Below are 15,865 nucleotides of genomic sequence, written 5' to 3' on the forward strand. Positions count from 1 at the left end.
AAAAAAAAAAATTGATGTTTCGAGCTCACAGGCTCTTCACCAGACAATTAAACATTTAAACCAGCAAGCTTTATAGTACCAGGTGATCAGTCTCATGACTAAAAAAAAATAAAAATACCATACATATATGTATACCAACATACAAATTTAATAGAAAATAATAATAATAATAATAATAAAAGACACACACACACACACACACAGACACACACACACACACACACAGAGACACACACACACACACACAGACAAACACACACACACACACACAAAACCATGGAACAAACGAAAGACACAAAGGTCTAGATTTACTTTATTGCATTAGAGCGCAATTCCATAAAAGTACAGATGAGAGGGGAAAATTCTGCACCTGATTTACTGACAATGCACACATTAAAGAACACAGAAGTAGCCAGGTCTTTCCATAATGACCAGTGCAATCTACCAAGAGCAGCGCAAATTAGCACCTGGTTGAGGACATGCTTTTTTGGGGTGGCACAAATACCAATAATTTGACGAGCACAAACATTATTAAAACATTTTGCATGATTCATTTTAATAATCTCCTCCCATAAATTTTGCATCTGAAAGGGAAACTCCTACAAATGCATATTCAATAAGGTCAGATGCAAAAATAACTGTCCACGCCTTTTCAGTGCTAACTCGAGACAGTGTGTCTTTAGTAAATCCTGACAGTAATATTTTAACGCCAAAAGACGGTTTGTGACGGCACAAGCTGTTAGTAAATCTGGCCTTAAATGTGAAAGCCTTGTTCTAAACATACAACATTAATATTATTTTAAAGGCAATTGGTTGTTTTAGTATCTAGAGTGCAAGTAAATAATTAATGTCACCTTCATGACTTGGACAACTGATTAATGCTATTTCAATGTCAATGCAAGATAAAATCACAATGGCAGTTTTACAGGAAATAGTCCCTCTTATTATTTATTTAAAAAAAGATGCTTAAAAGTTTGCGTTTTATAAGTAAAGTTCACTTTCAGTCGGTCACTCTCAACGTCACGTCAGTAATGACCGACTTTGGGATCTCGCTTAGAGAGACCAATCCACTTTGAATGTAAACTAAACGAGCCAATGCATACTGGCATGTGATGACTGCATCCAGTATAACTAGGCAGCAGATGCAACGCATACTCAGCTTTTTGCTTCAGAGCCGAGCGATCACATCGTTTAGCTCCTGACTACTCTACTGAGAGAAGAAGACTGAACGAGTTCAGCGCGCACTTTGGAGCTCTTGGTGTTGGCGGTACGGCACTTCAGCAGTGGTTGTTTTCCGTGTCGAGTAGGTTGCACACATCAGGCTGCACTACTCCCTGTTTGTGTTGCAGGCGGCCATTTCCTCTGTGTGCTTCAGCATGTTAAAAGAGCTTTTTCCCTAAAAGAGCATTCACGGGTATGTCTTTTTAAAGATGACGTTGCATCTGGCAAACTCAACGTTACGTCTTTGTAAAGACGACGTTGCATCTTGCTACAGACAATGCATCACCCGTGTGTTTCTAGATGCGGTCGTTACCTGGCGCCGGGTGATGGTCACGATCTATGCCTCATGTGTCTGGGCATTAAAGGGATACTCCATCCCAAAATTACAATTCTGTCATTATTCACTTACCCCTATGTCGTTCCAAACCCGTAAAAGCTTTGTTCGTCTTCGGAACACAATTTAAGATATTTTGGATGAAAACCGGTAGGCTTGAGAGACTGTCCCATAGACTGCCAAGTAAGTAGCACTGTCAAGGTCCAGGAAAGTATGAAAAGCATCGTCAGAATAGTCCATCTGCCATCAGTGATTCAACAGTAACATTATGAAGCGACAACAATACTTCTTTTTTTTTACATTTTGCGGTGGAGTAACCACTGGTTCAGCACCCGTTGGTCCAGCACACTGAGGTGGCATTTGTGGATGAGTCATGTTTTCACTGCAGGAAGATGACCATCTCAGAGTCAAGCTCCATTACCTCAAAAGGGGCGGAGCTCCGTTGCCTCTGCCTCGATATAGTTCTTGTCATGGTGGCAGTCAGGCAGGGGCTACTTCAGGCAGTAGCACGGGTGGTCTGAGGGTAACAGTGATGGCAAACACTCCAAGGAACCAACCCACGGGGGAACATCGTTCCTCTTGCACTCAAGAACCAGTTGAGCTGCTAAAGGAACTGTTGGGTTTGGCTGGCTCTCAGCGCCCGCCCCGGTGCCATTCTTCCTGGAGGTGCATGAGGGGCTTAACAGGTCGAAGATGGCACCTTTTTCTCATTCTCCCTCACCACTCTCGATGGTGGTGCAGCTAGGGGGTAAACGGGGGTCCCCCTGGTGGAGTGGTCAGTTGCGATGCAGTTTTGCCCTAATACCACCTCCACCTGGCAGGGCAAACCGTGCTTCCCCTCCTGGGTCGTAGGTACTCATCTGATCTGTCCGACGATGTTATGTGGCCTGTGAAGAAGCTGCCTCCGCCTTACACACTATGGCGTTACTGCAGGTTCTTCAGGCTAAAGCACTGAGGGACCTGCACAAGGGTGGTCACGATCCGGAAATTTTAAAAGAGCTCCAAACCGCAACTGACCTTGCGCTCTGAGTGACGAAGGTCACTGCAAATTCTCTGGGTCGTGCGATGTCCACACTTGTGGTCCAGGAGAGTCACCTCTTGCTGTGTTGGTTGACATGAGGGACACTGACAAGTTTGGTTCCTTAAGGTCCCTGTGTCCCAGACCGGCCTCTTTGGCGACAGTCGAGAACATGGCCCAGCGGTTCTCGGCTGCACAGGAGCAGACTGAGGTGCTCGTACATGTCTTGCCCCGGCGGGCAGTTGCTGCCTCCACCTGTCCGCAGTGCCCCAGCCTGCTCTTCACCGAGGGCAGCCCCTTGTTGCCACCCCCACTCCCACGCCGCATCCACAGCAGCCTTGAGCAAGCGGCACCATGGATCTGGGTGTAAGCAGGCCGTCCCGCTCGTTTCCAATCTAGTTTCAAAAAATCTTGATGAGAGAGCAGTTTTCTCTCAATCTGTGTCCCAAGAGGGCATGGAGAGTCCATGGACGGACCAACACCAGACCACACTCATCCTACTCTCTCGCCAGCAGCCCGCAGTGGGCAGTAGTGTTGTTTTTGGTGAAGCTGTCATTTTAGTTTTTATTAGTTTTAGTCACGTTCATACTCTTTTCAGTCTAGTCAAGTTTCAGTCAACTAAAAGTCTGAGCATTTTAGTCTTATTTTAGTCAGAATTATCCATGACTATTTTCGTCTATTTTTAGTCGACGAAAACTGATGACATTTAGTCTAGTTTTAGTCAATGAAAATTGTATTTTAGTCTCTTTTTAGTAATGCCATTCTATTTAACCCAGTCAATATATTACAAGTACCTAGTAGTATAGACGAAACCAAAATTTTCTCTTAGCCATTGTTACATTATAGACTCAAGAATACATCCATTCCAGAAACGGAAGATGCTCTGATTTGAATTAACTACATTTATTTTACCAACCAAACATGTAAGAAGTACACACACATAAATTTAAATAAAATAAATAAAAACAGTAAAAAAAAAAAAAAAAAATCAGCTAATTTTTCTCCCAAAGACGAACCCCGGCTGGCCGGCCATCAGTCCCTTTCTCTGTGTCAAGACTGATTTATACTCGACAAATCCGCAAGTTGGCTTGGGCAAGCGAGGAAAATGATATCATCATGGTGTTGCCGGACTTTTGTTTTGCGTGCGCGCAAATTCATTTTGGGTGTGTGTGTTGAATGTTTTTTGTTTTTTTTGGGAGAGATTTACATCCGAACATGCACGTCTGCATGAAACAGAAGCAGTTTAATGAGAAGTTCAAACTCCATCAAGTGCTTTTTGGAAAACGTTTTTTTGGAAAAAAATGTTTGCATAGTTTGTCCTAGGCTTCTTATTTGAAGTATGTTTTATTTTTTAATGTATAAAATAGAATTAGAATTCATTTAGATATTAATTGTACACTATTTGCCTAAAGTTGTCTTGTGTTTGATGCGGAATACCTGATGCGAGACACAGGAAAGAGGAAGTTTAATGAGAAGTTATAATTACGTGATTTGATTTTACAAAGTAACGTTATAACATTTTGTTTCATCGCATTTTGGTCAACGAAAATGAGGAGACATTTTAGCATAGTTTTTATTTTGTAAACCACATTTAGTCTCGTTTTTATTCGTCAACAATATTGCATTATACATTTAATTATAATCAATCACCAGCATTTACATTGCGTCTCGTCTCATTTTCGTCACGTGTTAAAGGTTCGTTAACAACGATATTTAGTCATAATTTTCGTTGACGAAAACAAACACTAGTGGGCGGTTCGAAAGCATCATCAAAGGCCCTACTCACGAACCCTCTGCCAAACCGTGGAACCAGGTAAGCCTTGCATCGCACACTCAGACCCCTTTTCGGTCTGCCAACAGACCAGGTCCCAGCGTTCCACCTCGCTGGTCCCGTTGGTCCAGCTTGTATGGTGTCTCGGTGCCTGGCTACTCAAACAGTCTCGCTGGCTCCTGAGGACCATCAGACTCAGCTATGTGATTCAGTTCACCCGGCGTCCCCCCATGTTCAGCGGCATCCACTTCACATCAGTGAAGGCGGCCGATGCTCCTGTCTTGCATGCGGAGATCGCAGTCTTACTGGCGAAGGATGTGATAGAGCCGGTCCCTCCAGCCAATATGAAGACGGTGTTTTATGGCCCCTACTTCATTGTACCCAAGAAAGGCGGTGGGTTACGACAGATCTTGGACCTGTGGGTTGAACCGGGCCCTTCACTGGTTACTGTTCAAGATGTTGAAACAGAAAAGCATCTTTGGCTGCATCTGTCCCTGATATTGGTTTTCAGTGATCGACACAGGAGGATGCGTACTTTCATGTATCGATCCTTCTGCACCACAGACTACTGCTGTGGTTCGCATTCAAAGGACAAGCATATCAGTACAAAGACCTGCACTTTGGGCTGTCCCTGTCGCCCCGTGTCTTCACGAAAATTGTGGAGACAGCCCTTGTTCCCCTGAGAGAGCAGGGTGTTCGCATTCTCAACTACCTTGACGACTGGCTCATACTAGCTCAGTCTCAGGATCAGTTGTGCGAACACAGGGACTGGGTGCTCTCGCACCTCAGCCAGTTGGGCCTTCGGGTCAACTGGGGGGAGAGGAGAATATTCTTGTTGAAGAGGATGTTCTTTTTTCTGTGTGTGGTTTTGTTTTAGGCTCCGGGGGCATATGGCAGCTGCAACGGCAGTCACACCGCTGGGGATGCTTCATATGAGACTGCTTCAACACTGGCTCCATGGCCGCGTCCCGAGGTGTGCTTGGCACTCACCTGGTCCAAGTCACAACGGGCTGCCGCCAAACCTTCACCCCATGGTCAGACCTTGCATTTCTCAGGGCAGAACTGCCCCTGGAACAGGTCTCCAGGCATGCTGTGGTTTACACAGATGCCTCTACCACTGGCTGGGGGGCCATGGACAACACTGTGACCATTGGATACATCAACCAACAAGGTGGTCTACGCTCCCGTCATAGAGACAAGACAAATATAGACACACACACCCATCCAGACATCTGATGACCATGCAATAAGCCTTGACTGTAAAAAAAAAAATAAAATATATATATATAAAAAAAAAAAAAAAAACTATATTTTTTTTTTTTATGTATATGTTTTTAGGTTAGTTTATAAAAAAAAATTTATACCATGAAAAAGTTCTTTTTTTTGTAATTTAATTAAAAAAAAAACACTTTCTTACATTCTCGATTAATTGCACACAAACTGAAATATTTCACGAGTTTTTAGTTTTAATTCTGATGGTTACGACTTAACATCTGAGGGAAATTAAAAATTCAGTATCTCAAAATTTTTTTATATTTTCTCAAAGATCCAAAAAAAAAAAAAAAATTTACAACATAGAAATCTTCTAGATCTAGAAAAGTAGGTTTAATTATGCGCTCAATACTTGGTTGGGGCTCCTTTTGCATGAATTACTGCTTCAATGCACCATGGCATGAAGGCGATCAGCCTGTGGCACTGCTGAGGCATTTTTGAAGCCCAGGTTGCTTTGATAGCGGCCTTCAGCTTGTCTGTATTGTTTGATCGGCTGTTACTTAACTTCCTCCTGAAAATACCCATAGATTCTCTATGGGGTTCAGATCAGGCGAGTTGGTTGGCCAAACAAGCACAATAATATCATGGTCAGCAAACAAGTTAGAAGTGGTTTTGGCACTCTGGGCAGGTGCTAAGTCCTGCTGCAAAATGAAATCAGCATCTCCAAAAATCTTGACAGCAGAAGGAAACATGAAGTACTGTAAAATCTCCTGAGAAGGCTGCATTGATTTTGGACTTGATAAACACAGTGGACCAACACCAGCAGATGAGATGGCACCCCAAATCATCACAGACTGTGAACACTTCACACTGGACTTCAAGCAACTTGGATTCTGTGCCTCTCCACTTTTCCTCCAGACTCTGGGACCTTGATTTCCAAATGAAATGCAAAATTTACTTTTTCATCTGAAAAGAGGACTGTGGACCACTGAGCAACAGTCCAGTACTTTTTCTCCTTAGCCCAGGTGAGATGCTTCTTACTGTATGTTGTTTCTGGTTCAGGAGTGACTTGGTTCTAGGAATGTGACAGCTTTAGCTCATTTCCTGAAGTCATCTGTTTGTGGTGACTCTTGATGCACTGATGCTTCAGTCCACTCCTTGTGAAGCTCTTCTTTTCTTTTTTCAGCTTTTCCTGACAATCTTTCCAAGGCTGCGGTCATCCCTGTTGCTTGTGCACCTTTTCCTACCACACTTTTTCCTTCCAGTCAACTTTCTATGAATATATTTCGATACAGCACTCTGTGAACAGCCAGCCCTTTCAGCAAAGACCTTCTGTGGCTTACCCTCATTGTGGAGAGTGTTGATGATCGTCTTCTGGACAACTGTCAAGTCAGTAGTCTTCCCCATAATTGTGGTTGCATGTTCTAAATTAGCCCAGGAGGTACCTAGTATTTATACTCAAAATTAATCAAACTAATCAAGCTCAAAATGGAATATTCTATTTTTTTTTTCTAAGCTGTAAGTCGTAACCATCAGAATTAAAAAAAAAAAAAAAAAAAAAAAAAAAAAAAATCTCTTTAAATATTTTAGTTTGTGTGCAATGAATCTTGAATATAAGAAAGTTTTTTTTTTTTTTTTCATTAAATTACAAAAAAATAAATAATTTTTCCATGATATTCTAATTTTTTGAGATGCACACACACATACATACATACATACATATATATATCAGTGAGGTAAGGTGGCATTTCCTTCCTTATTCACTATCAATAGATTTGCATCAGGTGTACACAGTGTGAGATTTTTTTGTTAAATTATCTAGCAAGAGATATATCTTTCTACAGGACATAGATTGTTCCGAGTCAGGTAAAATTCGTAAACTACCAGAAGGAAATGCAAACTGGATTGACTGGATCTAGAGGAAACAGCAGTGAAGTATTCTTATGCTGAGCATAACTGGTATGAAGCTACTGGCTGCAATAAACAATAATTTCCAACAGTCTTATCTATTGAAATAACGTGCCAGTGGCAGTATTTCAGCAAAATGATAATGATAATGTTGCTTCTTGCAGGTTTTGTGACAATTTTAAAGTGAAATGTCCAGTGACTGGCACTAAGTGTGTTTAGTTTTCTCCAAATCTTAAATCTGGCAATATTTTATTATGTTGGTTGTTGTACATGCTGTTGTATTTGAAAATAACATAGCACCTACACCCTAAGGATGAAACCATTAGTGAAACTACAATATCAAGTCCCAACTGTTAGCATTACCGTTTCATATTTTAAATATCATTAAAACCGTATATGCTTAAACTGATTTTAAAAACTTGCGGTAACCTCAGCATGAAGCAAAGTGCATAAGGGAGAACCACCTGATTGCTGAAAAGTTTTGATGACATTTGCTTTTCATCTACCCTCCATGTAATGCGTAAAAAATGTAGTGTTTATAAGCGCAGAGCTGGTTTGTTTATAGAGGTTACTGGGAAAGAGCTCCATTTCTGCTGTTCCATAAGCGCCACATGCTGGCAGACATTGGATTTAGCCTGTCTGCTATATTTTTCAGTCCAATGCAAAAATTGGATCAGATATTTGTGGTAAATCTTAACTGGTAGATGGAAAACAAGCTAATGTGCTTTATAAAAATTCTCAACACTTCGGATAACATGGTAGCCTATGTAAAAGGCTAAATTGAGGTTTATCATTTTATTATTTTTTTTATTTTATTTTTTTACTTTATTTGCACATGTAGTACATGTTAGTAGATAACATGTTATAATTCATCCAGTCAATACTTTATGTTTGTAATATTTAAGCCATTTTTAATGACATTTGTTTTTAATTATATGAATGTTTATGCAAAAAAAGTGTACAGTAGTTTTCAATAAAAAACTTGGTGAAATGATTTCAGTGTGTGTATGAGTACTTTTTTCCAGAACATTTTAACAACACCATGATAATATTGATAACCCTGATCATTTTGGTCAGTATCGAGATATATATCGAGAAATTTTCATACTGTTTCATCTCTACACCAAACCCTAGTGTTATAGGCCTAGTATTAACAAAAGCAAACATGAAATAAACGCATTAGCTGAAGCAATGTGAATACAAGAAATATTTATATATATATGTGTGTGTGTGTGTGTGTGTGTGTGTATGTGTGTTTTTTTTTTTTTTGTTTTTGTTCGTGTGCATCCTTGCTGAATTAAAAAAAAAAAAATATATATATATACACATGTATAAATTTCTTTCTTTTTGAACCAAAACTTTTAATTTTTGAACCATAGCTGTAATATGGTATGTGTGTACAATCTTTGTGTTGCTTTATGTACAAAACTGTTTGGATAGACCCTAGCACAACACTTGAATGTTTTCACTTCAGCACTGCAGTTTTGGAGGAACTTTGATATATATATATTTGATACCCTTGACATAGTTGCTTGACAGGTTTGACATTTCTTTCTTGAGTAAAATACCTTGAGCATAATGTCACACAACAACCCATTAATTGTGCATTGTTCGTGTGAAGTTGGAAAACTATTCCATCCATTTTTCATGTTACAATCCTCCTGTTTACACTTCTGTATATTAATATTATCATGAAAGTAATCAGCAGTTCTAATTGAAACTGATTATGTAAGAAAACAATAGGCGCAGTGAGATGTACATGAGAAGGTTTGAGCTATTAATAAATGCATTCATCAACTTACACAGTTCCTAACTCAGAATCCATGAGTGTTTGTGTGGAAACAGGAAATTGTGGAATAACTGCTATGAAAATACAGAACCCAGTGCAGCCATTCAATTAATAGTTCACCTATATGAAATTATGGCAGTTATTTTAGTTGTTAGTTAATTTTCTATTTTTTGACAGCTCTGTTCCATACAATAATGCAATAATAATACAAATAATTCCATCCAGTAATCAAAAACAAAAAGCAATGCATTCGATTAAGGTCTGCAATATATGAGCCCAAACTACTTTACACTGCAGCAATGACAGATTTGTGACAAATGAGTAATCACAATGCCAAAAAAATAGGAATACCATGGTGTTATCATGGTAAATGTTTAAATCGTTCTTGATACAGCATGATATTACCATGGCACTATTGATTACTGAAGGAACAGGGATGGCAGTAGTAATAGTGTAATTTAGAGTGGTAAGCAAATGCAACTGAAGAGAAAACAACAATATAGTGCAACAGTTGGGTTCCAGACATATATATATATATATATATATATATATATATATATATATATATATATAAATAAATCCCATTCATGTCCTCTATAGGGACATGAACTTATACAACAGACCTATGAATTATGTGTTTGGAATTGAAGGGATACACTTTTGGTGAAGCAGTTCAGCCTAAATTATTTCAGCATTATTTAAAAAAAAAAAAAAAAAAAAATGAAACAAGGGCTGTGTCCGAAATTTGAAACTTTGAAATAAATTGATATATTGTTAATATACTGTTTCTATATCATCAACCTCTCTAAATTAGGACTGGAAAAAGATTCAGAACCCATAGTAGTACCATTTTTATTTTGAATCACATTCAAAATAAAAGTTACATACTTATTATACATTAAGTAAAGATCATTTTGCACCCTCAGAAGATGTTCAAATAGTTGTATCTCAGCCAAATATTGTCCTATATTAAGAAACCATACATCAATGGAAAGCTTATTTATTTTATATAAATTTCAATAATAATAATAATATGACTGGTTTTGTGGTCCAGGGTCACAAATATACACAGCACACACACACACCTAGTATGTAAACACAAACTTTTATTTTGAATGTGATTCGTCATTTTGCAGCCCTACTCTAAATCAATAGTTTTATATATATGTCTATTAAGATTAAAGCCATTAAGTGCATTAAGTCTTGTACTATTGTCTTTCCTTCTTCTTCTTCTTCAAATGAAAGTTTGTAACGTTGTGACTCACTCTGTAGCTGGTTGGTTTGGTTCATTGCCTATAATGTTTTAACAAAGATTTCACATTCTCTAAGGGAAAGACTCTCTACTCAAAAAAACCAAGGCCACTGAAAAAGTGGTCGGCACTTTTGAACTCTATATCAAAAGAGTGATTGACAGCTGTCTCTTCACTTCACCAGCAAACAAAAACAAAAAAACAAAATAAGCACAATGGTACTACTTTTCTTTTTTCATCTCAGTACCATACCACCTGAAGCGATCACTGCATTGTTGTACCATGGTATCACCACATTACAGGTACTTCTGCAGCATTTACGAGCATCACAGGCGCGTTTGTGCGTTCCAGTCATGCTTGGGATGTCCAAGAATGCTGTCTAGTTAAGCAGTGCACTAGGTTTTACAGCTGTGTACAGACAAAACGCATCAATGCCATGTCTTCAGACAAAATCAATCTATCATTCTGAGAGCGAGATCAAAAATGATTTTACATGCCAAGACTAACTTAAATGATTTAATGTGTTTCGATCGGTAACCTGCTGTCTGAAACAGAAGCGACAGGTTTTGCATAAAGGGAGCTAATGAACTGCCCCAGTGATTTGAACACAACCAATAACACGCATTCAAAGTTTAATGTATAACGATATCTCTCGGTAGTATATGTAGATAACTTACACAATTATAAGCAGCTGTGAAACTCCTGTGCAGCAGTGTTCGGTCTGCCTGTGCTGGACTTTCAGCCCATCTCCCACAAACTTCCGACGGTCTGCCTATCCCGCGACTGACGGGCGGAAAGCGGAACTGACTATCCCACTATGACCAGGGATTAGCTCATGAATATTATTTGGTTCCTGCTGACGTCGCTAGGCAACCTTCCTAGAGCGTCCAGTCACGTTTCTGTATTAATAAACATGAGCCAAGCCCTCCCGGCAGTTGGATTAGATTGTTCGGCAGCAGACTAACGCCCACCACTCCTATGTCTGCATTCAGCCAATCAAATAGCCGTCTGTCTGGGGATATAATTAATATTCATAAGCCAATCCTTCACCATAGTGGGATTCACAAAATTACGACTGAAGGCGGAAAAAGCCCCTTCTTTTCCGGATATAAAGAAAAGGACGATGGGATTTGTAGGTATAATGGAATGTCTGTTGTTCAGCATGATTAAGTGTAGGTCATATTTGATCCACTTTTCAAATAGTTTGACTGCAGTCACATAGGCTAGATGTTATATTCAGAAATCATTATAATATGTTGACTTGAAATTATAATCATAATTAATTATAATTCCTGAAAATTCAGCTTTGGCATCAAAGGAATAAATGACTATATTACAGTTTTTATTGTATTTTTAATTTTTACTTTTTACTTGTATTTTAAAGCTTTGGAGCTTTTACTTAATAAATGTGTGGTATATCCAGTTCATGCCTTTCAATGCTCTATGTGATTAAAGAGAAGGAAATAGTGCTGTATTATGGGAAATCCCCCTGGATGCTCTGTCTCCGTGTTTTATTGTTTAGGTGCAAGTTTGAGATTTGAGCAAAGGTTATTAGAGGTTATAGTGACGTGCAGATACCACACATAGTGAGATTAAAATATATGTGTGTGTATATATATATATATATATATGTGTGTGTGTGTGTGTGTGTGTGTGTGTGTGTGTGTGTGTGTGTGTGTGTGTGTGTGCAAACAGACTGAAAAACTGCTCTAAACGCAATATAAATTATGTCTCTAATTAAATACAAAATTAATAGATAATAGTTAATACATTTTACAGTTCAAACAATATGTGCATGTTATTATGCAAGGCTGAAAATTGGATAAACTGTAGAGTCTGAAACTGCAAATTAATATTTCAGAAAAATAACTAAAAACATAAATTCAGTTTTCTATGGAGCTTGTTTCCACCATGAAAAAAAAATCAACTTTTGCAACTTGCAACTCTGAGGTTTTTTTTTTTCTCAGAATTCTGAGAATTTCTATTTTTTCTTTTAATTTTGAGTTTACGTTTTGCAATTATTCTTATTATCAATAATAATAATGATAATAATAAAGGTCTGTTGCAACGTTTTATCTCACAATTTTTCAGATTTGAGTTTAAATCTCACAATTTGGACTTTTCTCCTCAAGATTAAAGTTTTTTTTTTTGTCACATACATGATTATATAGAGAATATATAACCAGCAGTGAAATGTGAGTCCGGTCCGCTTCATGGACTGTGCAATTATTAAAGAATACAACACAGAGGAACATATACATAAATATAGGTATGAAAGAATGAAATAAAAGTAAACAATAAAAATATAAGAATAAAAAAGTATACTGTAGAATTAAATATAGAATAGAAAAAAATGTGCATGAAAGTATGCTGTAGTCTTAAATATTAAGATACACAGGAATGTACAAGAGGTGAATGTGCATATGTGCATTATACTGTAGTCTTAAATATTAAGATTAAATTAAATTACATTAAATTAAAAATTAAATTTATGCATTTAGCAGACACTTTTATCCAAAGTGACTTACAGTGCATTCAGGCTATCAATTTTTACCTATCATAAGATACACAGGAATGTACAAGAGGCAAATGTGCAAACAGGTTGTGACACTGTCAATATGTCAATATGAGGTAGGGAATGATGAATATCTTACTGATTAAGTGATTATTAAGTGGAGACATGTAGATGTTAAGAGGCTGGTTTTGAGTTTAGGAGCCTGATGGCCTGGGGAAAGAAACTCCTCCTAAGTCTCTCAGTTTTTGCCATCAGGCTACGGAAGCGCTTACCAGATGGCAGCAAAGTGAAAAGACCATTACTAGGGTAGTTGGAGTCCTTAATGATTTTAACAGCTCTGCTTTTGCAGCATTTGAGGTAGATGTCCTGTAGCGAGGGAAGAGCAGACCCTGAGATGTGCTCAGCTAAGCGCACAACTCTCTGCAGGGCTTTGCAGTCTTGACTGGAGCTGTTCCCATGCCAAACTGGGGTCAATACATTTTCTATGGTCCCTGAATAGAAAGTTTTCAGGATTGCTGGTGAGACCCTGAATTTCCTGATCTGTCGCAGATGGTAGTCTTTGCCTGGCTTTATTAACCTGTGTTTGAATGTGGGTAGTCAAGTCAGGTCCTCTGAGATGTTTACACCAAGGTACTTGAAGCTGCTCACCCTCTCCACAGGGGTCCAGCTGATCATAAGAGGAGTATAGGGATGCTGCTGTCTCTTCCTGAAGTAAACTATCAGCTCTTTAGTTTTGCTCACAGTCAGAGAGAGACAATTATCCTGGCACCATGATGTAAGTTTCTCTACCTCATCCAGGTATGCTCTCTTATTATTGTTGTGAATGAGGCCCAGAACCACAGTATCATCAGCAAATTTGATAATAGATGTGGAGCTGTGGGAAGACACGCAGTCATGTTTGTAGAGAGATTAGAGCAGGGGACTCAGGACACAGCCCTGTTGAGCTTCTACGTTCAGGGTGATGGAGCTGGAGATGAACTGGCCTACTTTCACCACTTGAGGTCTGCCGGTGAGAAAGTCTTAAATCCAGTTGCAGAGTGAAGAATTTAGACTGAGGTCTATGAATTAAGAAGCTAGCTTTATGGGGACTATAGTATTGAAAGCTGAGCTATAGTCGATAAATAGCAGCCTTAAATAGTTCCCATTGTTGCTGTCAATGTGCGTGAGAGAAGAGTGCAGGATGTGAGAGATGGCATCTTCAGTGGATCTATTGGGGCGATAGGCAAACTGAAGAGGGTCTAAAGTATCTGGGATGGAGGAGCAAATGTAGTTCTTTACCAGTCCCTCAAAGACCTTCATGACTATTGATGGGAGGTCAACTGGGTGATTGTCATTCAGACAAGAGTGTTTATTGTTCTTAGGCACAGGTATGATGACAGATTTTTTAAAGGAGGTGGGACTCATTAAAGATGGATGTAAACAAACCAGCGAGTTGATCAGCACAGGACCTCACAACACGGCCTGAAATCCCATCAGTTCCGGCTGCTTTCCTGACGTTCACTCGCTTTAGGGCACTCCGGACCTCTTCCTCTGATACGGGTGATTACATGATTATCGGTGCTCTGACTGCTGCTTCCTGACGCGCTGATCGGCAGACTCACGTTGCTTAGATTGTTTTCAATGCGGCCATAGAAAGAGTTTAACTCGTCAGCCAGCAACGGATCTGCTCTCACCTTTGCAGAGGATTTATTTCCAAAGGCACAGATGGTCCTTAGTCCCTGCCACCTGCGTCGGGAGTCATTGAGCTAAAAATGAGACTATTCATTCCCTGTATCAGAGTTTGGTGGCTCTTACTGTGCAATGGAGAGCATAGCACGATGCTTTGTACTCGTTCATGTCCCCCCACAAAAGACCGGCATTGTATGCGGCAGTGTGTTCGTTTACTGCGGCACAGATTGTTCTGTCCACCTACGGTTTCTGATTTGAGAAGTCCTTATAATTACTGTTTCAGTTGCTTGCTCAGCTAGCGTGTTTACAAAGCTTAATGCTACATCTGTGAACTCGCTGGCGTCAGATGAATTTGCCTGAAACATGTCCCAGTCTACGTCATCAAGAGCCGCCTGTAGCATAGCTTCTGAGTGGGAGGACCAGCACGTCACTACCCTCTGCACCGGGGGTTCTTGAACGAGCCTTTGTTTATATTCTGGTGTGAGGAAAATGGTGGTACTGTATGGTCCGATTTGCCAAAAGCCGGTAGTGAGCGGGCTTTGTAGGCATTCTTAAACTGAGAGTAGCAATGATCCAATGTATTCGGTCCTCTGGTTGGACAGGATACATGTTGATAAAAGTTCGGCATGACCTGCCTGAGGTTGGCTTTGTTAAAGCCCCCAGCGATGATAAGAGATGTTTGTTGATGTAGCCGCTGAGTCCATCGTGAAGCTTAGACAAAGCCAAGCCAATGTCTGCTTGTGGTGGGATGTAAACAGCATTAATGATGATTGATAGAATGGGCGGCAAATAATGGATAGATGTTCCAGATGAGGCGAGCAGGAGCATGACAGAGTGGAGATATTCCTGGGATCATACCATTTCTTGTTAATCATGAAACACACTCCTCCACCTCTGGATTTATTGGCCTCGGCTGTTCTGTCCATCCGTAAAACAGAGAAGTTATCAGACAGCGTTACAGCAGTGTCCGGGACCGAGGTCGTGAGCCATGTTTCAGACAAATAAAGGATGTTACAGTCCTTTATGTCCCTTTGGAAACTTATCCTGGCTCTAAGATCGTCCATCTTATTCTCCAGAGATTGGACACTGGCGAGCAGAATGCTCGATAGAGGAGGGCTGTGAGCTCTTTTCCTCAGTCTGTTGTAAATCCCAGTGCGTTTCCCGTGGTGTTTCTTGATC

At 39.7% G+C, this 15,865-nt stretch overlaps 1 protein-coding gene across 6 annotated transcripts in view; it reads right to left on the reverse strand.

The window, feature by feature from the left end:
- The window catches only part of LOC109082620 (pleckstrin homology domain-containing family A member 1-like), a 51,264-nt gene extending 39,934 nt beyond the window's left edge, over positions 1 to 11,330 (reverse strand). For all 6 annotated transcript variants that reach the window (XM_042735182.1, XM_042735184.1, XM_042735183.1 and 3 more), the window contains exon 1: positions 11,181 to 11,330. The gene's annotated coding sequence lies outside the window, so the exon portion shown is untranslated. The remainder of the gene's footprint in view (positions 1 to 11,180) is intronic.
- Between the last annotated feature and the right edge of the window lie 4,535 nt (positions 11,331 to 15,865).

The sequence above is a fragment of the Cyprinus carpio genome, chromosome B12 (genome assembly GCF_018340385.1).
Source record: "Cyprinus carpio isolate SPL01 chromosome B12, ASM1834038v1, whole genome shotgun sequence".
NCBI lineage: Eukaryota > Metazoa > Chordata > Actinopteri > Cypriniformes > Cyprinidae > Cyprinus > Cyprinus carpio.